Raw genomic sequence first — 9892 nt, 5'->3', positions numbered from 1 at the left:
GAAGAAAATACATATTTTGGGGGACAATGCCCCCGAAGACCCTCTTGGACCCAGATTTTTTTTAATGCCGTGAACAAACTTTGGTATATCATGTCGGTTGAAGGTTGTGGTCAAGTTTCATCAAAATTACATGTGTAGTTTCTGAGAAGCAAGAAAATAACTCTTGATGAGGGGCAACTACTCCACCAACACCACCCCCCTCCATAACCTCTCTGTGGACCTCCTCTGACCCGGATTTTTTTTTATCTCCGTGATGAAACTTTGGGATATCACACGTGATGAAGATTGTGGTTCTGTTTCATCGAAATTGTTTGTTCAGATTCTGAGAAGAAGTCGCAAGTATCTGTGGACGGACGGATGGTGTGCCATCACACGAGCTCCTCGGAACTCAGTTCCAGGTGAGCTGACAAGGTTCAGGATGTGAACCTTCATAGTCAGAAATGGCCGGTTAACTCAGATGGTGAGAGCGTGGTGCTGATAACGCCAAGGTCATGGGTTCGATCCCCATATGGGCCATTATATATTTTATTTTTTAGCAAGACCCGTTGTTGGAATCGTTTGGGGGGTTTGCCAATGAGTCTTCACGGTTCAAACCCCAGCCGAGTCACACCTAAGACTTTGTAAATCGTGTCATTGCACCTGCGCACTCACCAGCAGAATCAGGGTGTTGAGGAGGACGTCAACGTGGCACTGAATCAGCAAAATGTTCCAATGAACCAATGTTGCAGCAAACACCTATTTTTGCGAGCAACCCGGGACCATTCCATAAATCGCCTCATGTCCAGATTTTTATAAATGTCATGAACAAACTTTGGTATATCACGGGTGATGAAGGTTGTGGTCAAGTTTCATCAAAATTGTTTGTGTTGTTTCCAAGACAAAAGGAACGAGCATCCGTTGAAGACAGAGTCTTCGATATCCCTCACCATAGTAAATGAGGACAAGTAGCAAAAGGCACCAGTTCAATTTATTCTTGATGTTTGTACCAAATTTCATAAAGAAATAGTTAATAGTTTTGCAACTATGCTCTGGAAACAAAGGTTAACCTCAATTATTTCTGAATACCAAACTTGTTTCCATGGAAAGTGACAGAATTTTTTTGGGGGGAAATCTCAAAATATCAAAAGGAACCAGTTCACCACTTGCTTGATTTGTGTAACAAATTTCGTAAATATATCTTGAGGGGATTTGTAGTTTAGCTCCGGAAATGAAGACGGACGGACGGACGGACGGAACCCATTTCTATATCCCCCGCCAACTTCTTGGTTGGTGGGGGATAATAAAAGGAAAGAAATTTGAAGGTAATGTTGAGGTATAATGCTGAGGATATTTTTTTTTCAGATGAGATCTGTTCTAGGCGGTGTAGTTGTCATTGTGAAGGTAATGTTGAGGTAATATTAATTTTTTGAGATGAGATCCTGTCCTTGGTGGTGTAGTTGTCGTTGTGAAGGTAATGCTGTGGTATAATGTTGAGGTAATATTAATTTTTTGAGATGAGATCCTGTCCTTGGCGGTGTTGTTGTTGTTGTGAAGGTAATGCTGTGGTATAATGTTCAGGTAATATTAATTTTTTTAGATGAGATGCTGTTCTAGGCGGTGTAGTTGTTGTTGTGAAGGTAATGTTGAGGTATAATGTTGAGGTAATATTAATTTTTTTCGATGAGATCCTGTTCTCGGCGGTGTTGTTGTTGTTGTGAAGGTAATGTTGAGGTATAATGTTGAGGTATAATGCGTTGAGTATGTGTTTTTCGATGAGATCCTCGCCTTGTGCGGTGTTGTTGTGTTGTGAAGGTAATGTAGAGGTATAATGTTGAGGTAATATTAATTTTTTTCTGATGAGATCCTTGTCATGGCAAGTGTGTAGTTGTCATTGTGAAGGTAATGTTGAGGTATAATGTTGAGGTAATATTAATTTTTTTCAATGAGATCCTGTTCTCGGCGGTGTAGTTGTCGTTGTGAAGGTAATGTTGAGGTATAATGTTGAGGTAATATTAATTTTTTTAGATGAGATGCTGTTCTAGGCGGTGTAGTTGTCGTTGTGAAGGTAATGTTGAGGTATAATGTTGAGGTAATATTAATTTTTTTCGATGAGATCCTGTCCTTGGCGGTGTTGTTGTTGTTGTGAAGGTAATGCTGTGGTATAATGTTCAGGTAATATTAATTTTTTTAGATGAGATGCTGTTCTAGGCGGTGTAGTTGTCGTTGTGAAGGTAATGTTGAGGTATAATGTTGAGGTAATATTAATTTTTTTAGATGAGATCCTGTTCTAAGCAGTGTAGTTGTCGTTGTGAAGGTAATGTTGAGGTATAATGTTGAGGTAATATTAATTTTTTTCGATGAGATCCTGTCCTTGGCGGTGTTGTTGTTGTTGTGAAGGTAATGCTGTGGTATAATGTTGAGGTAATATTAATTTTTTTCGATGAGATCCTGTCCTTGGCGGTGTTGTTGTTGTTGTGAAGGTAATGCTGTGGTATAATGTTCAGGTAATATTAATTTTTTGGAAATGATGATCCTGTTCTCAGCGGTGTAGTTGTCGTTAATGAAGGTAATGTTGAGGTATAATGTTGAGGTAATATTAATTTTCGATGAGATCCTGTTCTCGGCCCGGTAAGTTGTTGTTGTTGTGCTGGTAACGTTGAGGTTTTTTTTTTTTTTCAGATGAAGGATTCCTGTTCGGCAAGTGTGTAGTTGTTGGTTGTGAAGGTAACGTTGAGGTAATATTTATTTTTCATGGCTTAAAAATACTTTAATTTGATATATTTAAGAAGCGAATGTTTGAAGAAAATTCTTTCGTCGCTTCTGTGGCTTTGCCTATTCCATATCATTGGACATTTGATTTGATGTTTTTGGTCTCCCTCATCATGATTAACACTCGACTCAAATAGAAGCCAAAGGACATCTCACACAAGAAACTGAACAGTGTGTAACCAGCAGAGGCCGACTGGCCTAATGTGGCTTTGGCCCACCAGAAAACTAAGATAAGCGACCGTATGATTTTGTCTGGATGCCTGGTGGGTTGATTCAGAGAAGTGAGCAATGTGGGTGTGGACCGGACACTGTCTGACCCATGGGTGGATACTTTAAAAATCGACCCCCAACAAGAACAAAAATAATGCGGGAGCTCTTGTCAACCCCTCCCAAAAATAACCGGAAAAGATGAAAAACAGCCCTGGACATTAATTGGGGTTATGTTGATCCTGTGCAGCAATAGTCTGGATGTAATCAGCCCACAACTGGAGAAATAGCGCACTAAACACCGATCCGTGAATTGTCGTGAGGGATTTCTCGGGTGCTGTACGGATTCGGGCATAAATCTCCAGGGCATATATTAAAAAAGTTGAAAGTGTCTGTTGTGTCTGTGTGTGTATTTTTCTGTGACCTATGCACACAAAACGTACTGGACTGATCCTCACCAAACTTCACATCCTGACAGAACATGTACCACGGAGTGTCCCGGGAGTCGGCCTGTGGCGTGGGTACGATCGCCCCGGTCGACCATTCGCGCAAGTTAGCCCGGAGATCGAAATTGGCGAGCAACCCTATCCTGCGCGGGTGGGCAACTGGCATGATTGGAGTGGTGTGCGTAATAACGCTGCTAAGGTCATGGGTTCGGTCCCCACACGGGCCATCGTTTGTGCAACGGGACCCGGTGTCAGGTGGCCACGGGTGATTTAAGCCAATGTGAGTCGGCTGGAGTTCTGAACCCCAGCCGAATCACTCCAAAGACTTTATAAATCAGTGTTAGGCAATCAGTGAACTCACCAGCAGAATACTGACACAAGAGAGGTAATCAAAGTTGGACAGAATCAGCAAAACGTTCCAATGAACCAATGTTTTTTGCAAATACCTATTTTGCGGCAGCAACCACCGACAGCCTCCATAAACCCCCTTCATGTCCAGATTTTAATGAATGGCTTGAACAAACTTTGGTCAACCATGGCTGATGAAAGGTTGTGGGTCAAGTTTCATCAAAATTGCTTCTGTGGTAGTTTCTGGAGATAAAAGCAAATACCTATTTTTGGGGCAAAACCCCCGTTGACTGATGAGTGCCAGTTATTTAACTTGGCATGAACAAACTTTCGTATATCATTGGTGTTGAATGTTGTGGTCAAATTTAGTGGAATTACATGTGTAGGTTCGAAGAAGAAAGTAAATAACTTTTCATGAGGGCAACTACCTCCCGCCAACCTCCTCCATAAACTCTCTGTGGACCTCCTCTGACCCGGATTTTTTTTTTATCTCCGTGATGAAACTTCTTTGGGATATCACGTAGATGATGAATTGTGGTTCTGTTTCATCGAAATTGTTTGTATTGTTTCAGAGAAGAAGTTGCAAGTATTTGTGGACAGACGTGATGGTGTGCCATCATGAGCTCCCCGGAACTTGGTCACAGGTGAGCTTTACAAGGTTCAGGATGTGAACCATCACAAACAGAAATGGCCCGGTTAGCTCCAGATGGTGAGAGCGTGGTGCTGATAACGCTAAGGTCATGGGTTCCAATCCCATACGGGCCATTATATATTTTTATTTTTTAACAAGACCCAATGTCAGGAATCGTTTGGGGGTTTTGCCAATGAAAGTCTTCACGTATTCCAACCCCAGGCCGAGTCACACCAAAGACTTTGTAAATGGTGTCAATGCACCTGCGCACTCACCAGCAGAATCAGGGTGTTGAGGAGGACGTCAACGTGGCACTGAATCAGCAAAATGTTCCAATGAACCAATGTTGCAGCAAACACCTATTTTGCGAGCAACCCGGGACCATTCCATAAATCGCCTCATATCCAGATTTTTATAAATGTCATGAACAAACTTTGGTATATCACGGGTGATGAAGGTTGTGGTCAAGTTTGATCAAAATTATTTGTGTAGTTTCCAAGACAAAAGGAACTAGCATCCGTTGAAGACAGAGTCTTGGATATCCCCCACCATAGTAAATGAGGACAAGTAGTAAAAGGCACCAGTTCAATTTATTCTTGATGTTTGTACCAAATTTCATAAAGAAATAGTTAACAGTTTTGCAACTATGCTCTGGAAACAAAGGTTAACCTCAATTATTTCTGAATACCAAACTTGTTTCCATGGAAAGTGACAGAATTTTTTTGGGGGGAAATCTCAAAATATCAAAAGGCACCAGTTCACCACTTGCTTGATTTGTGTAACAAATTTCGTAATATAAATATATCTTGAGGGGATTTGTAGTTCAGCTCCGGAAACGAAGTGTGATGGACGGACGGACGGACGGACGGAACCCATTTCTATATCCCCCGCCAACTTCTTGGTTGGTGGGGGATAATAAAAGGAAAGAAATTTGAAGGTAATGTTGAGGTATAATGCTGAGGATATTTTTTTTCAGATGAGATCTGTTCTAGGCGGTGTAGTTGTCGTTGTGAAGGTAATGTTGAGGTATAATGTTGAGGTGATATTAATTTTTTGAGATGAGATCCTGTCCTTGGCGGTGTAGTTGTCGTTGTGAAGGTAATGCTGTGGTATAATGTTGAGGTGATATTAATTTTTTGAGATGAGATCCTGTCCTTGGCGGTGTAGTTGTCGTTGTGAAGGTAATGCTGTGGTATAATGTTGAGGTGATATTAATTTTTTTAGATGAGATCCTGTTCTAGGCGGTGTAGTTGTCGTTGTGAAGGTAATGTTGAGGTATAATGTTGAGGTGATATTAATTTTTTTAGATGAGATCCTGTTCTAGGCGGTGTAGTTGTCGTTGTGAAGGTAATGTTGAGGTATAATGTTGAGGTAATATTAATTTTTTGAGATGAGATCCTGTCCTTGGCGGTGTAGTTGTCGTTGTGAAGGTAATGCTGTGGTATAATGTGGAGGTAATATTAATTTTTTTAGATGAGATGCTGTTCTAGGTGGTGTAGTTGTCATTGTGAAGGTAATGTTGAGGTATAATGTTGAGGTGATATTAAGATCCTGTCCTTGGTGGTGCAGTTGTCGTTGTGAAGGTAATGTTGAGGTATAATGTTGAGGTGATATTAATTTTTTGAGATGAGATCCTGTCCTTGGCGGTGTAGTTGTCGTTGTGAAGGTAATGTTGAGGTATAATGTTGAGGTGATATTAATTTTTTGAGATGAGATCCTGTCCTTGGCGGTGTAGTTGTCGTTGTGAAGGTAATGCTGTGGTATAATGTTGAGGTAATATTAATTTTTTTAGATGAGATCCTGTTCTAGGCGGTGTAGTTGTCGTTGTGAAGGTAATGTTGAGGTAATATTAATTGTTTGAGATGAGATCCTGTCCTTGGTGGTGCAGTTGTCGTTGTGAAGGTAATGTTGAGGTATAATGTTGAGGTAATATTAATTTTTTGAGATGAGATCCTGTTCTAGGCGGTGTAGTTGTCGTTGTGAAGGTGATGTTGAGGTATAATGTTGACGTAATATTAATTTTTTGAGATGAGATCCTGTCCTTGGCGGTGCAGTTGTCGTTGTGAAGGTAATGTTGAGGTATAATGTTGAGGTAATATTAATTTTTTTAGATGAGATCCTGTTCTAGGCGGTGTAGTTGTCGTTGTGAAGGTGATGTTGAGGTATAATGTTGAGGTAATATTAATTTTTTGAGATGAGATCCTGTCCTTGGCGGTGCAGTTGTCGTTGTGAAGGTAATGTTGAGGTTTCACGTTGAGGTAATATTAATTTTTTGAGATGAGATCCTGTTCTAGGCGGTGTAGTTGTCGTTGTGAAGGTGATGTTGAGGTATAATGTTGAGGTAATATTAATTTTTTGAGATGAGATCCTGTTCTTGGCGGTGTAGTTGTCGTTGTGAAGGTAATGTTGAGGTATAATGTTGAGGTAATATTAATTTTTTGAGATGAGATCCTGTTCTTGGCGGTGTGGGGGAAAAATTTATATTAATGTATTTTAAATTGTAACAAATGGAGTTTCAGAAATGTAACTTTTATGCTGCAAGTTGAATTGGCTGTCATTTCTGGCCAAAAGACTTTTGCCCTAAATGATAAGAAATGTGTTGTTCTGGAGCAGAGTGACCGAGCTGATAAATGAACCTTTGCTTTGAAATGTACGAAGTGGCTTTTCGTCTCAAGGACACGTCTACAGTCTGGGTGAATATCCCCCAACCTCTCTCTCTCTCATAAAAGTATAAAATGCTTTGAAATGTAAAATTGTTTTTCAGTGCAAGCACGTGAGGAAGTATAGTTTCTCAGTGGCTTTTACTCCTTGGAATTGACCAAGTACCAAGTGAGAATAAAACTCTCTGATGTAATGTAGAAGTGAATTGAATCGGGTTGGTCTAACTGTTTACTAAAGTAAGAATAAATGAAATAGAACCAAATAATATTGCAATCAATGAGGATTCTTAAGTTCATTGTACAAGGGTGAGAAGTGTATGGTGTATAATTGGGAAATAAATTGTTTCACAAGGAAGGACTTGTGTGGACATCAGTTTTATCAGTGTCGATAGGGTTTGTGTAGGATTGATTGATTGATTAGTGTAGGATTTTATAATCAAATCAGACAAACGTTAAACTCTGTCTGAAGTCAAATAGGATTCCACAATCGGCCAGTTAGAATCCTTCGGGAGGACAACGATCACAACAAGGTGGGTTTAAAAAATCCACATCAGTACCATACCTCCCAAATCCTGATGGGATATCTCTTGATCGATGTCCCTCTGGATCGAGAATGTGGTGTCTCCTTCAGAAAGCCCTGTCTCCGTCAGCTGCTCCTCAGAGCTGAGTCAAGCTGGGCCCAGAATCAATCGAGTATCCCTGTGCTGAACCATCTCTATGGCATGTATGTCCTTGCTGAGTTGTGGTGACCAAAACTGCTCACAATATTCTCGGTGTGGCCCTCACTAAATTCCTGATAACGCATGGATAACTAAACAATGATAACACCACCTACTTTGATTTATAAATGATCCCCCTCCGAATACAATCTAAAACCCTCGTTCCTTTACCTACAGCGAGCCCTCCCATCTCTGTGACCACCCAGAGATCCTTTTCCTGTGTGACAAACTCCAAAATTGCCCCTTGCATCATGTCATCTCTATTTTCATTATTCTTTCCCATCCCCAGCACCTTCCACTTGCTCCGGTTAAATTGCACGACAAACCGTCGCGCTATGGCGGTATGGCTGACTTGGTTCTGGTATGGTGGTATGGCTGACTTGGTTCCGGTATGGTGGTAGATCGCGGTATGGCTGACTTGGTTCCGGTATGGCGGTATGGCTGACTTGGTTCCGGTATGGCGGTATGGCTGACTTGGTTCTGGTATGGCGGTATGGCTGACTTGGTTCCAGTATGGCGGTAGAACGCGGTATGGCTGACTTGGTTCCGGTATGGCGGTATGGCGGTATGGCTGACTTGGTTCTGGTATGGCGGTCGATCGCGGTATGGCTGAGTCCGGAAGGGTTCTCGGGAGCTCTCTGGCACAAGCCAGCGCAACCTTCGCTCCCATCAAAGCCCTCATTGCATTGGGAAAATACATGTTCACAGCTGTGGCACACACAGTATTCTTCCTGCCGATCGCATGTGCTCACCTCCAGCGTCATTGGCCTCTCATGCTTTTACATTTCTCGCAAAAAAGCTACGTCGCCAACTGTGCCTCGCTGCGTCACCAACTGTACCTGTCTGCGTTAGCTGCGTCAAATTCGAACTCATAATCAACAGTGCTCTTGGTATTGACGTCACAAAGGGGCGTGATGTCACAGAGCTGTGGAAACTGTATTAACTCTCCCCTAGCGATCTTCGTTTCAGTTGAAAATAATTTTCAACATGGAGACCTCACGCGCCGTTTTCGTCGTTTTTCTCTCCTCTTTAATATTCCGCTATCACTTGGGATACATGCCGCACCTTCAACAGGTGAGTTTTAAAACAAATATTGACGGGAGAGCATCGCTCCAGCAGAGAATGGGCCTTGTCTTATGTCCGACAGAATAGGAACTTCCCGTAACTGAGGTCGATGCTGCTTATTCTGTCGTGGGAAGAGTGAATTCCTTCATTGTGTTCTATTGATTGTGAATTTCATGTTCTCATGTTATCTTCCACTGTTTCTCCATCCCTCAGCCGGACTCTGGTCCATGAATTTCGTGACTGTACATGACTTACGATGTGGTCAATTTATTTCAGCTTTCAGAAATGTTTAACAATTTGACAATGTTTAATGACAATGAGACAATGAATAATTATAATTAGACAATGTTTAATTACAATTAGACAATGTTTAATTTCAATTCGACAATGTTTAATTACAATTAGACAGTGATTAATTACAATTTGACAATGTTTAATTACAACTAGACAATGTTTAATTACAATTAGACAATGATTAATTACAATCAGATGATTCGAGCAGAGCCAGGTTTAAGTTGAACATGTGCCAGGCCATTAGAGGAGTAGAGGCCCCCTCCTCCCCCCTCGACTCCCCGCGATAAATTTGAAATGTAAAAACAAGAACATTTCTGTGTATCGATCGATAAACATTTCACGACAACACTTTTTAAAGCTTAAAAGTAAAGCTAGAAAGAGCAATCAGAGATTGCAGACCCTCGCCAGGACTTGTTTTGTGTGGTGTTTGTATGGTTCACTTTGTGTGACGTTTGTGTGGTGTTTGTGTGACGTTTGTGTGGTGTTTGTGTACTGGTGTGTTACATAATTAACTCGAAGGGCACTGGGAAGAGCGCAAACCTCCGCCACACTATGCCTGATCCAAGAGAACACATCAGGCCCAACAAAAAGATCGTTTTCACCCCATCACTGAATGGTAAAGAATGAGTTAAAAATTAAATAAATCTCGTACCCAGATCCGGATTCGGATCTTCACCAAAATTGAATCAATTCTTCGTTGTCACACACCCAACGTGTCCACCAAGTTTCGTCCGAATCCATCCAAAACTTTTTGAGATATCGTGCTGTTCATCG

General features: G+C 41.3%; 2 non-coding genes across 2 annotated transcripts; both read left to right on the top strand.

Annotated features, from left to right (window-relative positions):
- The first annotated feature begins 442 nt into the window (after positions 1 to 442).
- TRNAI-GAU (transfer RNA isoleucine (anticodon GAU)) lies at positions 443 to 516 on the top strand. Its single transcript has one exon. It is a non-coding gene; the product is annotated as a tRNA-Ile (tRNA).
- A 3922-nt stretch (positions 517 to 4438) lies between these two features.
- TRNAI-GAU (transfer RNA isoleucine (anticodon GAU)) lies at positions 4439 to 4514 on the top strand. Its single transcript has one exon. It is a non-coding gene; the product is annotated as a tRNA-Ile (tRNA).
- Positions 4515 to 9892: the final 5378 nt, after the last annotated feature.

The sequence above is a fragment of the Eptatretus burgeri genome, unplaced genomic scaffold (genome assembly GCF_056783735.1).
Source record: "Eptatretus burgeri isolate ZD-2024b unplaced genomic scaffold, Ebu_testis_v1 Ebu_testis_scaffold_3166, whole genome shotgun sequence".
Taxonomy (NCBI): Eukaryota; Metazoa; Chordata; class Myxini; order Myxiniformes; family Myxinidae; genus Eptatretus; species Eptatretus burgeri.
This window is presented reverse-complemented; position numbering and strand designations above follow the sequence as displayed.